The sequence below is a fragment of the Scyliorhinus canicula genome, chromosome 6 (assembly GCF_902713615.1).
Source record: "Scyliorhinus canicula chromosome 6, sScyCan1.1, whole genome shotgun sequence".
Classification (NCBI taxonomy): Eukaryota; Metazoa; Chordata; class Chondrichthyes; order Carcharhiniformes; family Scyliorhinidae; genus Scyliorhinus; species Scyliorhinus canicula.
In genome coordinates, this window is record NC_052151.1 from 162,376,419 (window position 1) to 162,390,205 (window position 13,787).

Genomic DNA, 13,787 nt, shown 5'->3' on the forward strand with positions numbered 1-13,787 from the left:
CCGCGATGCTAGCCCCGACCGGGGGGGTGAATCGGGTCCCGGGAGGGGGCGCGGAGGCTGCCGTGAAACACGGCCGGTTTCACGGCAGCCTTTACGACTCTCTGCATTTGCGGAGAATCGCTCCCCATATGTTTGATGACTAATAATTTTTTCTAATTCTGTTTCATATATGTCAACAGAGAAGCTACAGGGGGGCATGTGGCGCAGTGGTTAGCACTTGAACTGTGGCGCTGAGGACCCGGGTTCGAATCCCGGCCTTGGGTCACTGTCCGTATGGAGTTTGCACATTCTCCCCATGTCTGCGTGAGTCTCACCCCCACAACCCAAAGATGTGCAGGGTAGGTGGATTCGCCAAGCTAAATTGCCTCTTAATTAGAAAAAAAAATTGGGTACTCTAAATTTATATTAAAAAGAAACTGAGAAACTACAGTTAATCACAATTTTCTGTTAAGGAAATCAGCTGTTAATATATGAAATGTGGTACTTGTCTGAAATAAAACTTTGCGAAAAAGGACAAAAAAAGCTCTTGAATCCACACAAGGAGGAGAGACACATTACTGATTGAATTCCTAAACCTTGTGATGCACGCTGCAGGTGCTCAGCGATGGAAATGAACAATCTTCTTTCAAATGTTCTGGTTGAAAAACCATTGTCAAAACTCAGGCTTTCAAAACAACCTAAGACCTTGAAGCAAAAAGTTGTGCTACAGACCTACTCAAATTAGTCATTCAAATTATATTCAAATACTTAAGAAGAAAAAGAAAGAGTTGTATTTATATCGGGCTCGATTCAGCCAAATGGGAACAAAGTGCCCGAGCGAGCGCATTTGACCACGTGTTTCCCGGCTCTCGCAGTGCTGAGAAACACATGGCTATTCAACGTGACTCACATTGTATAAGGGGCATCCAGTTGGGGTGGGCGGGTTAAGGTTCCAGCATGGCCGGCACCATGTTTTTCTGCGCAACCGGAGCAAGCCGTCAGCCTTGCGCGACCTGGCAATTCTCCGGCCCTTTTCCGCGCAATCTGTGAATGGTTCACATGGCACCAGTGCTAGCCCCTCACCAATACCAGAATTGGTGAGGGATTCGCGCTGATTTTCTTGGCGTGAACGACCCGCAGATTCTCCGTTGGCACTGGCACTTAGCCGCAGGTACCTAAACTCACCTCCTCGCGGGAGCTCTACCTCTCCTTCAGTTCCTCCATGCTGGAAAACGCTTCTTCCAGATACAAATCCACCTTAACCAGCCCCACTTCTCTCCCCTTTCTATACATGCCATCTATCCCCCTGTGGCTCAAAGCCATGGTTTTTGTACAACTGCGTTAACACCTACATCCCCTCTGTCCGAAAGTGGCTCTTCATCTGGTTCCAGACCATCACCATGGGCTACACTACAGGGCTCTCCGAGTGTTTCCTTGGCACCATTGACAGTGCCGCCGTCACCATACCCCTCAAGCTGGACCCCCTGTTTGCTTGCATGACTGTGTACCCACAGCTTAAAGAAACATTAGAGGTAACTTTATGCAACTTGCATCTGGGCTAAATTCAGAGAAGGCCTTTTCTTTTTGACTCACAAAAAGGTCAGTGTGAATAGGGCAACTTTACCTGACGAATGTAAATATATTTAGATATACATTATTGGTGGATAACTTTGCCTTACGTTTTACTACTAAATGAAGAAAATAATTCTCTCTGTGCGAAAGCTTAAGTGCTATAAACAAATCTTGAAACATTTTCCTCTCTGTGAAGGAAACATATGGTGGCAGATAAAACTGTTGTAATCTTCTGGAACGGTGAATTAAAACAATTTTAGGAAAAAGATTAAAACAGTGTTCGAATTGGTCTACCTAAAGTGCCTGGTACAATAAGCGAGGTCAAGCATGAAGCTTTGATACTTTGTTTAGTGTAAGAGCAACAAATATGATGGACTTCGATGGGAAGGAAATGATTATCACAGAAACTCATGTGTTAAAATGGGTCAGATGTGAGTTTGTAAAGGATAAAGTTCAAGTCTTGCAGATAAATAAAAGCTTAAGCTTCCAGGCATCTTTTATCAACCTTGTCAACATCAAAAGTTCTCCAGTTGAAAGAACAAAATGGAAGTGGAAGTCAAAACATTATGGGCCCAATTTTCTCAAAAAATGACGAAGGGCTGGATTTTTCAGCCATGCCCACCGTAAGATTGCCACGGATGGGAAGGGGACCACGTAAAGGTCCGTTGACCTTAGGTCGGAATTTCTGGTTGCCGGGTGGGAATGGCCGAAAAATTTTGCCCATGTGTAATTTTGGGCGGGTTTACAGGGTGATTCCCACCGATTGTTTGGACACGATCCAGATCGCTATTCACCCACACATAGTCATTGTTTCAGAGCTTGGGGAGATTCCCACTGAATCATCCCAATTTAAATTTTTTTGTGGAGTGGGGAACAAAAGACACGAGCAAGACGAGCTGCTACAGAGTTCAGGGCGCCCTTTTTATTAGGTGCCCAGATCTCAAAGTTAAGTTGAGAATCCCCCACACACCCCCATCCTCAGGCATTGCATCTCCACAGTTTCTTTAAGGCAATTTGTCATGTCAGTTACGATCCTCACCAACTTCTACAGATGCGCCATAGAAAGCATTCTTTCTGGTTGTATCACAGCTTGGTATGGAGCTTGCTCTGCCCAAGACCGCAGGAAACTACAAAAGGTCATGAATGTAGCCCAGTCCGTCACGCAAATCAGCCACCCATCCATTGACACTATCTATAATTCCCGCTGCCTCAGAAAGGCAGCCAGCATAATTAAGGACCCCACGCACCCCAGACATACTCTCTTCCACCTTCTTCCATCAGGAAAAAGATACCAAAGTTTGAGGTCATGTACCAAGCGACTCAAGAACAGCTTCTTCCCTATTGCCATCAGACTTTTGAATGGACCTATCTCATATTAAGTTGATCTATTCTCTACACCTTGCTATAACTGTAACATTATATTCTGCAGTCTCTCCTTCCTTCCCTCTGTACGGTATGCATTGTTTGTACAGCATGCAAGAAACAATACTTTTCACTGTATACTAATACATGTGACAATAATAAATCAAATCAAAAAGTCTGAGAATCCCCCACACTCCCCCCACACTCAGACATTGCGTCCCCGCAGACGGCAACACCCGCAACCCTCGACCCAGGAGGGGCAACCTCCTCCCAACATTAAATGTCCACGTGACCCACACTAACCAGGCATTAGGGTGATCCGGCCCCGCCCCATCCATCCTCACTGGCGTTGGGTCAGCACCCCCCCCACCCACCCCAAATAAGCATACTTCCCTCACGCTGAGAGCCCCCCCACCTTTAAGGTCACTCCCCATTTCAGCCCCCCCCCCATGCTCCTGCTGAGGGCCCACTCTTCACCCCCCCCACCTTTCATAACCCCCCTTCATACTCTTCACACACCCCCTTCATCACCCCCCCCCCCCACCCACCCTTCATATCCATTCTTCACACCCCCACCTTTCATTCACACCTTCAAGAGTCCCCCCTCCTTCATCCTGCCTTTCATGGGCATGACTTCCCTCAGGCTCTGTCCTTTGGTAGTATCCCATGGCACCCAGACACTGCACCTAGCGCCCCCGCAGTGCCAGGGTACCAGCTTGGCAACATCAGGGTGCCAGGTTGGCACTGCCTGGGTGACAGGGGTCGTGCCAACTGACCTGCCCAGTGCCTGGCCACCGGGGGCTCCAATGGCCTCCAAGCCCACTGGTGTGGCCATCACATGTGGTTTCTGTTTTTGGAGACCAGCAATAATTCGCAGTGGCCTCAGACTGCGCCAGTGGAGCCAGTGAACCCCGGGAGCCGGGAAATTCTTGTCTCAAACAGGCTGCACCTATTTAAATGAGTTTAATGCCTCATTTGAATCTGCTGGACTGGATTACACCTCGTCGGGCACAGCAGGTTTGGTGCATTGCACTTGGCTCAGCGCTCAGCACCCAGCGCGAATCCCGTTTTTGGCATCTCCCGCTATTCACCCGACATAGCGGGATCGCTGCTGGGTGCAACCTGGTGGGAGAATTGTGCCGTTTGTTTTCAAGAAGGAGTTAGAAATAACCCCTGGGGCTAAAGGGATCACAGGATATGGGGGACAATGGAAACAGGTTATTGAGTTGGATGATCAGCCATGACCATAATGAAAATACGTAGCAGGCTCAAAGGAGGTCCGAGATCAGGAGCAGGGGCTGAGCAAACAGAAGAAAACTATTTGCCACTCACAGCAGTTTACACCAGGTATTGGAAGGTTTGTCAGGAAGTTTCAGCCTGGGTGGCCACTGCTGGAGGCCAAGAATACCGGGCATCAGATCAGCAACCCTGTAGCACGGGGGATGACATCCTCGTTGGTCTCTCATTCATAAGCCCACAATTTAAAAATGCATCAGTTTTTCTGGGTATAATGTCTTAATGTCAAGTGAAAAAATATTGATGAGAACAGCAAATTAAATCACAGTTTTTCCTGGCTAGTCATTGTCTTTTGGACTCCTGTCTTTTGCAAAGTTGGTTTAAATTAGTTTAGGTGCAGGCCTCTTTAAAATAATCTTTTGTCCAACTCTAGTATGCCAGACAAAGGGATGCCCAGTAGCGGATAGTAGGCAGACCAGCTAAAGATCGGACCGTTCGCTATAAGACCGGACAAATGGCTACCCTAGCTTCAGCTCCCTGCCTGAAAGTATGAAGCAATTTGCTTCAATTACTGTGGTGCCACCTTGCAGAGTATCAGCACTCAATAGTCCACTTTGGTGAATATGACCATTTCTGAGGACAATGCAGACACAAGGCCAACTTCAACAAATACTCACAACACAAGTCAATTTTCACAGCCTTTGCAGTTTCTGTGGGAACTAAAATGTGTGTCTTGAAAACTCTGGGTTCAAACCTATGCTCTGCATTTGAGGGATAGACGTCCACCTTGAAGAGATTGGTGAAACATTTTGACATGGGATTTCAAAGCATCGTGTTTCTTCTGCAGTTTCCCCCCTCATATATCAATGGAAATGGTAATCTCAGCCCCTATGGGAATGACAATGACCCTCTCTAAGGATATCAGCTTTGTCATACTTCCTAAACATGAAAGTCAGCTGGGCCAGACTGCTCTGGCAGCTGCTTAACAACCATAGTAATATAGAAACATAGAAGCAGCAGGAGGTCATTCAGCTCTTTGAGTCTGCTTCGCCATTCATTATGATCATGACTGATCATCCAACTCAATAGCCTAAACCCGCCTTCCTCCCATATCCTCTGATCCCCTTTGCTCCAAGTGCCATATCTAACTGTTTCTTGAAAAAATACAATGTTTGGCCTCGACTACTTTCTGTGGTAACGAACTTCACATGTTCACCACTCTCTGGGTGAAGAAATTTCCCCTCACCTCTGTCCTAAATGGTCTACCCTGTATCCTCAGACTGTGACCCCTGGATCTTGACAACCCCACTATCAGGAACATCCATCTTGCATCTACCCAGTCTAGTCCTGTTAGAATTTTATAGGTTTCTATGAGATTCCCCCCTCATTCTTCCAAACTCCAGCGAATACAATCCGAACAGACTCAATCTTTCCTCATACGTCAGTCCTGCCATCCCAAGAATCAGTCTGGTAAACCTGTGTTGCACCTTCTTACTATAGCAAGAACATCCTTCCTCAGATAAGGAGACCAAAATTGCACACCCTATTCAGGTGTGACCTCACCAAGGCCCTGTGTAATTGCAGCAAGACATCCCTGCTCCTGTACTCGAATCCTCTCGCAATGAAGGCCAACATACCATTTGCCTTCTTTACCGCCTGCTGTACCTGCATGCTTTCCTTCAGTGACTGGTGTACAAGGAACCCAGGTCTCATTGCACATTCCCCTCTAATTTATGGCCATTCAGATAATAGTCTGTCTTCCCATTTTTTGCTGCCAAAGTGGATAACCTTGCATTAATCCAAATTATACTGAATCTGCCAATCATTTGCCCACTCACTCAACTTGCCCAAATCACACTGAATGATCTCTGCTTTCTCCTCACAGCTCACCCTCCCACACATCTTGGTGTTATCTGCAAATTTGGAGATATTTGTTCCCTCATCTAAATCATTAATATATATTAAGAATAGCCAGGGTCTTAGCCCCGATCCCTGCAATATTCCTTTATTCACTTCCACCAATTTGAAAAAGACCAATTAATTCCTACTCTTTGTTTCCTATCTGCAAACCAGTTTTCTATCCATGTCAATACACTACCCCTAATCCTATGCGCTGTAATTTTGCAAAAGGCTTCTGAAAGTCCAAATAATCCGCATCCACTTGCTCCCCCTTGTCAACTCTACTAGTTACATCCTCGAAGAATTCCAATAGATTTCCCCTTCATGACTCCATGCTGACTCGGTCCGACCCTGCCACTGTTTTTTAAGTGCTTTGTGATAAAATCTTTGACAATGAATTCTACAATTTTCCCTACTACTGACATCAGGCTTACTGGTCTATAATTCCCTGCTTTCTTTTTACCTCCCTTTTTAAATAGTGGAGTTACATTAGCTACTTTCCAATCTGTAGGAACTCTGTCAGAGTCTATAGAATCCTGGAAGATGACCACCGATGCATCCATTATTTCTAGAGCCACTTCCTTAAGTACTCCGGGATGTAGATTATCAGGCTCTGGGATTTATCAGCCTTCAATCCCATCAATTTCCCCAACACCATTTCCCCACTATTATTGATCTCCTTCAGTTCCTCCATCTTAGCAAACCCTGCATTTCCCAATATTTCTGGTAACTTATTTGTGTCCCCATTTGTGAAGACAGAAACAATGTATGTATTTAGTTGCTCAGCCATTTATTTGTCCCACATTATAAATGCCCTGTTTCTGACTGTAAGGGACTTACATTTGTTTTAACCAACGTTTTTCTCGTCACGTACCTATAGAACCTTTTACAGTTCGATTTTATGTTCCCTGCAAGCTTACTTTCGTACTCTATTTTCCCCTTCTTAATCCTTCTTTGCTGAATTCTAAACTGCTCCCAATCCTCAGATCTGTTGTTTTCCTTTGTATGCTTCGCACTTGGATTGATTACTATCTCTACTTTCCCTTGTAAGCCATGGATTGGCCACATTTCCTATTTTACTTTTGCGCCAGACAGGAATAAACAATTTTGCAGTTTCCCCATGTGCTCCTTCAATGTTTGCCATTGCCTATGCACAGTCATCACTTTAAATAACATTTCCCAATTGATCATAGCTAACTCACGCTTCATATCATAATAGTTTCCTTTATTAAGATTATTAGTCTCAGAATCAACTACTTCACTCTCCACCTTGATGAAAAATTCTATTATATTATGATCCCCAGGGGGTCTCACACGACTAGATTGCCAATAATTCCATTCTCTTTACACAGTAAATAGGCTAAATTAGTAGCCTATTTTGAACCCATTGAGCATTAAAATATGGTAAGACTGCTCTTAATACTGATTTGTCAAACAGTGATTTGTATTGGATGTGATGTGCAAGGTGATGTGGTATGTATATCATTAACAGGTAACCTTTAACCACATTAAATAGTTCAGTTGGCACACACCAGAATGTTGGTGAAGTTGCACTTAACGTTTATCTCTAGTTTATCTGCTCTGTCTCATTAATGTCTACATCAGTGGAATAGTCCTAAAATTGCTAATTATCTCTTCTTACCAGCATCGTTAAAGCACTCTTTACACACCACGCTTCTTTATTACGAGTATTATATAGTATTATAGATTAGATGTGGGGGATCTGTGGCTACTCATCCATTGAAAAGAGATCCTTCAACCAAAAATGTTTGAGAATCACTTCTATATTTTTTAGCACATTTAGTCCTTTAGGGGACAAAGGTTAAACATTATTCTCGAAGCTGCAAAACTGTTAAGTAGATTCTTGACATCAATCTTCAAATCCTAGATCCAATTATTTTGGCTCAATGTTCTATAATGCAAGTAGCCGTCAGCAAAGGTAATGGGAAATAAAGGTTTCTGAGATGGTTGTGACCTCCCCTAGAATCCTCACAGAAATTAGAGGGAAACAAGTGAGAACTTGGTTCATATTTTTGTAAATTCCAGACACACTTTCACAGGCCATGGAGAAAGAACATCAAAGCTTACCTCAGTTGCATTTAACCACCCATTTCCTCAACACCTTTTAAAAATACATGTACGAATACACTTTAAAACGCAACATTTCAAAGCAATACAAAATACTACATATGCTGGAAATCCAAAATAAAAACAAAAATATCTAGAAATACTAAACAGGCTTGTCAGCATCTGTAGAGAGAGAATTAGTGGCCCTTTGTCAGACTTTGATGATCGAGGGTCACTGACCTGAAATGCTGATGCGGGTTCTCGCTCCATGAATGCCACTTGGTATGCTAAGTATTTTCAGCATCTTCTGTTGTTATATAAGAGTAATCCTGAGAAGAATGATCAAAACTCCCAAAGCATGACAAGGATTTTATAATTCTAGGACACCCGTTCCTCTGAACAAAGCCCTCTGTAACTGCCATGCCTCTGGGTCACAAGGTTCCAGGTTCAAGTCCTATTCCAAGGTTTGAACACAAAGAAATCAAGCCTGAATCTCTGGTGCAGTGCTGAGAGAGGTGTTACCTTACAGCCGAGATCCTGTTCTGCCTGTTCGGGTGGATGTACAAGATCCCATGGCACTATCTCAAAGATCAACGGTGTCATCCTGGCCAATATTTATCCCTCAATCCGCATCAACTTAATCAATGAATTAGCAATCGCCGTGTGTAGCAGTTTGCTGTGTGCAGATTGGCTGCCATATTTCCCACATTACTACAAAGATTACACTTCAAAAGTACTCAATGACTATAAAGCGCTTTGAGATGTCCGGTGGACTTTAAAATTGTTATTTAAATGCAAGATTTATTTTCTATATAATAATATTTTATTGCCACAAGTAGGCTTACATTAACACTGCAATGAAGTTACTGTGAAAAGCCCCTAGTCGCCACATTGTGCCATCTGTCCGGGTACACAGAGGGAGAATTCAGAATTCTCAGCCAGTACGGGAATTGAACCCGTGCTGCTGGCCCTGTTCTACATTACAAACCAGCTGTCTAGCCCACTGAGCTAAACCAGCCCTGTATACATGTCTGAAAGGTTGCAAGAGTTAGCTATTGTGACCAGAGTAGCTTTTTGGCCAAGAGTAAATTCGAAAACAAGAGAGATTCTGATCTTCACTAATCAAAGCTTTGAACCTACTCATGTTTTCCCATCAGAATAAAACCACTGGAGTACTGGACACAATGAAGCGGCTAGTGCATGATTCCCATTTCATACCTTATGCTCTTGTATTAAGCCTACAGTTTTTTTGTGCTCAAGTGCTAAGATAACCTCATAAACAATGGGATGTAAGACAACAAATGTTAAACGTCACAACTGTATTACTAATTAAGCGAAATTGTACAGTGTGGAAAGATCTAGAGAATGAGGAACATTCAGAATAGCAGGAGTTTATCAAATGTTACATGCTGTCTCAACCAATCATGAATCACCACTATCCAACATTTATAATCTCTTAACAAAATTACTGAACATTACCAGACACACAGAATTAATCACAAATATATATGATCACAAAAGTGCATAATGAACATTAACTTTTCACGGTGGGGTAAAATAATAGTTTGAATTTCAATATTGGTGGGATAAATCATATCTAAGAATTTCTGCAGAATATAAGAATGGATACTCCAGGAAATGTAGGTGGTTATTATCAGAAGTAAGAGTCAGTTTATTGTAATAATTAAGCACCTTGTTGCAGCTTCTTCATCCATCAAACAAAATATACTCTCTGTGCAATTTAGGAATAACGTTCAAGCTCAGAAAGATTCTGGGGAAATCCTGCTGCACGTGTTTTTTATTAATCTACATTTAGACCAGCAATCATTGCCCATCCCTAATTGCCCTTGAGAAGATGGTGGTGAGCTGCCATCTTGGACCACTGCAGTCCATGTGGTGTAGGTGCACCGCAGTACCATTAGGAAGGGAGTTCCAGATTTGACCCAGCGACAGTGAAGGAATAGTGATGTATTTCCAAGTCAGGATTGTGTCCGACTTGAAGGCGAACAGCTAGGTGGTGGGTTCCCACGTATCTGTTGCCCTTCTAGCTGGTAGTGGGAGATGCAGATAGAAATATGACTTTGCAGGTAGGTGATGCGGCACAGGATCTATTTCGGTATCATATAATGTCTTCAAGCATATTACACTATGGTTACTTCATTATGAGCACAATTTAAAACAAATCATTTAACATTAACATTCTCACTCCATGATGTAACTTTATTATAAGGGATTTCGAAGTAAAGTGAAACTTAAAGAAAAAAACAAAAATTATTTTGTACTGCGACTACAATATGTCATTTGACTCACAACCACACAACTTGTTTTATTCTGCATGGAGTTATTTGAACATCCCCTGCAAACATGGACAGATGTGAGATACAATTCTATCCTTTTATCAGGCTCCAGGAGCTCGAGAAGTACGAACAACATGGGACTACAAAAGTATCACATTCTGCATCAAATGTTTTCCAAGACAATATTCATATGGTGTTTCACTGTCATCAAACCAAATTATGTTTTTAAGTCAACTGAGTTTCCCCAAAATATTCAGTTCCTTGCTTTATGTTTGCCACTGAGAAGGCCAGGAGGGCCTTCATGGAAGACTTGCGAAGAGTTACTGAAAAGAACCTATTATGGGCCAGGGTTTAGGAATACCAAAGTATATCATGGAGTTCACCTGACCCACAACTTTTAATAGATTTTGATTGTGAGGAGCACAAGGGCCCACTTTACAGGTGTGATGCAACAGAGATCTTAATTATGTTGAAACAAAATCAATGTTTATTCTATGAATCCAGATAACATTTTGTAAACACACAGTAAACATCTTATCAACTACCAACACTGATAACCTCCACAGATACAATACTCAATAGGTAACCCTTAATAATTCTCCTAACAACATTCATAAGTCAGAAACCCTTTTTAACAAAGACAGTAGGTTTGCATTCCTTACAGAAACAGGTATTACTTTGAAATCATCAAGTGATCTGGAGACATTCTTTAGTAAGCACAGAGAGAGTAACTGCAGTTTGAATGCAGCTCCCTAACTGGAAAGTGAAACTAAAACTCAGAGCCAAAAAACAGCTTCCAGCTCAAACCGAAAGTAAAAAGCCAGAAACACAGCTCAGCTCCACCCACACAATAACATCACTGCAGCTATTTGATGAACACACTTTTCTTAAAGGGACCCTCACATGACAAACCAGAAATTTTGGATGTACTTTTTTTTTGTACATTTATGTAGGGTTTTGTTATTATATTTTAGTATCTCACTTTTCAATTTAACTAGCTTTAGCCTGTGCACATTGTCTAGTGATGTGCTATCTTCACCTTTGCACGTGGAAAGAGATTTTGGGCAGAATCAGCTGGAATATTGAATGCAGTTCTGGGCACCCATCATAAGATAGATGCGAACGCATTGGAGAGTTTAGAAAAGGTTTACAAGAATGGTTCCAGCGGTGATAAATTTCAGTTATCAGGATAGATTGGAAAGTTTGTGACTGCTCTCCTGGAGAGAAGAAGGTTAAAAGGAGATTTGATAGAGATATTCAAAATCACAGGGGTGGGGCTGGACAGAGTATATAGTGAGAAACTGTTCCCGCACTTAAAAGGAACAAGGACGAGAGAGCACAGATTTAAAGTGATTTGCAAAACAAGCAATTGTGATGTGAGAAAATACTTTTTTACAAACAGTGATTCAGGTCTGGAATTCACTGCCTGGAAGTGTGGTGGAAGCAGTTTCAATCAAGGCATTTAAGAAGGCCTTATTTGAATTGAAACAATATGCAGGAGTACAGAGAAAAGGCTCGGAAATGGTACTAAGTCATGTTGTTAGTTTGAAGAGATGGTGCAGACACTTTGTTTTATCGAAAATCTTTTTATTGGCATTTCTCATATTTATAAACAGTTGTTGCTTATATACATGACATTTTTCTTGCCCACGCTAATTTGCTTTATTTTACAGGTAGGCTTATTTTGTCCTTCATTTGACTAACTGTACGTACATTTTGCTGCCCTCTGGATCGGTCTATGATATCCCCACTTCCTCACCCCCCCCCCCCCCACCCCCCCACCCCATTGGTTTCAGCACTCTTCCTCTTCTCTTGTGGTTTCCCCATTCCCTCCACTCCGGGTTGCGCAGTCCTTTGGTTCTTCATCTTTTTTTCACCCTGGCTTACTCCTCATTGCTGGCCTCGAACAGGTTTTGGAACAGGCCAACGAACTGCCCCCAAGCATCCAGGAAGCCTTCCTCTGACCCTCGGATGGCGCACTTAATCTTCTCCAGGTGGAGAAATTCAAGAGGTCAGCGAGCCAGTCTGCAGCTTTGGGTGGTGCTGCCGATCGCCAGCCAAGCAGGATTCTCCGGCGTGCGATTAGGGAAGCGAAAGCAAGGGCGCTGGCTCCCTTCCCCATGTGTAGCTCTGGCTGCTCCGATACCCCGAAGATTGCCACTATCGGGCATGGCTTCATCCTCACCCCCACAACTTTGGACATTGCCTCGGCGAAGGCTGTCCAGAACCCAGCAAGCTTGGGGCAAGCCCAAAACATGTGGGTGTGGTTAACCGGGCCCCTCTGGCACCGTTCACATTTGTCCTCCACCTCCGGGAAGAACCTGCTCAATTGGGTTCTGGTCAGGTGCGCTCTGTGCACCACTTTGAGCTGCATTAGGCTTAGCCCTGTGCAGGAGGAGGTAGAGCTCACCCTACTCAGTGCTTCGCTCCAGAGTCCCCATCCTACCTCTGTCCCCAGTTCGTCCTCCCATTTTTATCTGGTCTCGTCCAGTGGTGTTTGAGCTCTATCCAGTTGCTGTCTATATATTTTCCCATATAGCGCCCCCCTTTCTCTCTGCTTGTGCCTATCAGGTCCGCTAGTAGTGTGCTTTCTGGGGCCCCGGGGTACCCGCTCCAAGCCCAACCGTTCCAGTACCTCGAGGAGGTAGCTCCATTCGACTCTGTCAAGGCCTCATCTGCGTCCAGGGAGACGATCACCTCTGGTATTCTCTCCCCAGAGGGAGAGGGGGGTGGGGGGGGTGGTCATTTTCACATGCAGCAGCCGCCTGATGTTCTCTGTGAGCTGCCTACCCTTGACAAAGCCCGTTTGGCCCTCTGTGACCACCTCTGGACCTTGGCCAGGACCTTTGTGAGTATTTTTGCATCCACGTTCAGCAGTGAAATGGGTCTATGTCTGTACTGTTTCACTATTTCACCCATCTCTTTGATTTTCTTTTGTTCTGTGTTCTCCCCCAGACTCCTCCCTCCACCAGCCCCTGTCCCTTTGTAGCCCCCCCCCCCCCCCCCCCGCTTTCTGCCCCCCCTTCTACACCCCTCCGACGGTGCAGACACACTGGGCAAAATGGCCTCCTTCTGTGCTGTAACAATTCTGTGTTCTTTCACTCCCATCAGCAACTGGAAAGTTGGTGGGAGGGGAAACTTCAGTTGGCATGATGCCAACAATTAATTTCTCGATGGCGAGATGAGCTTTTGTAATTATGTTCTCAGGACTTTAACAATGGTGGGAAGCCCATTCGCATGCATTAGCAAGGCATGCATGCTCACTGAAAGGCCAGCTAACCAGGATTAAGATCCCCCTCCAAATTAAGTCCCCACCAGTCAGAAATCAGAAGTCACATTTAAAACTGCATACAAATGACATGAACCTGGGCAAGG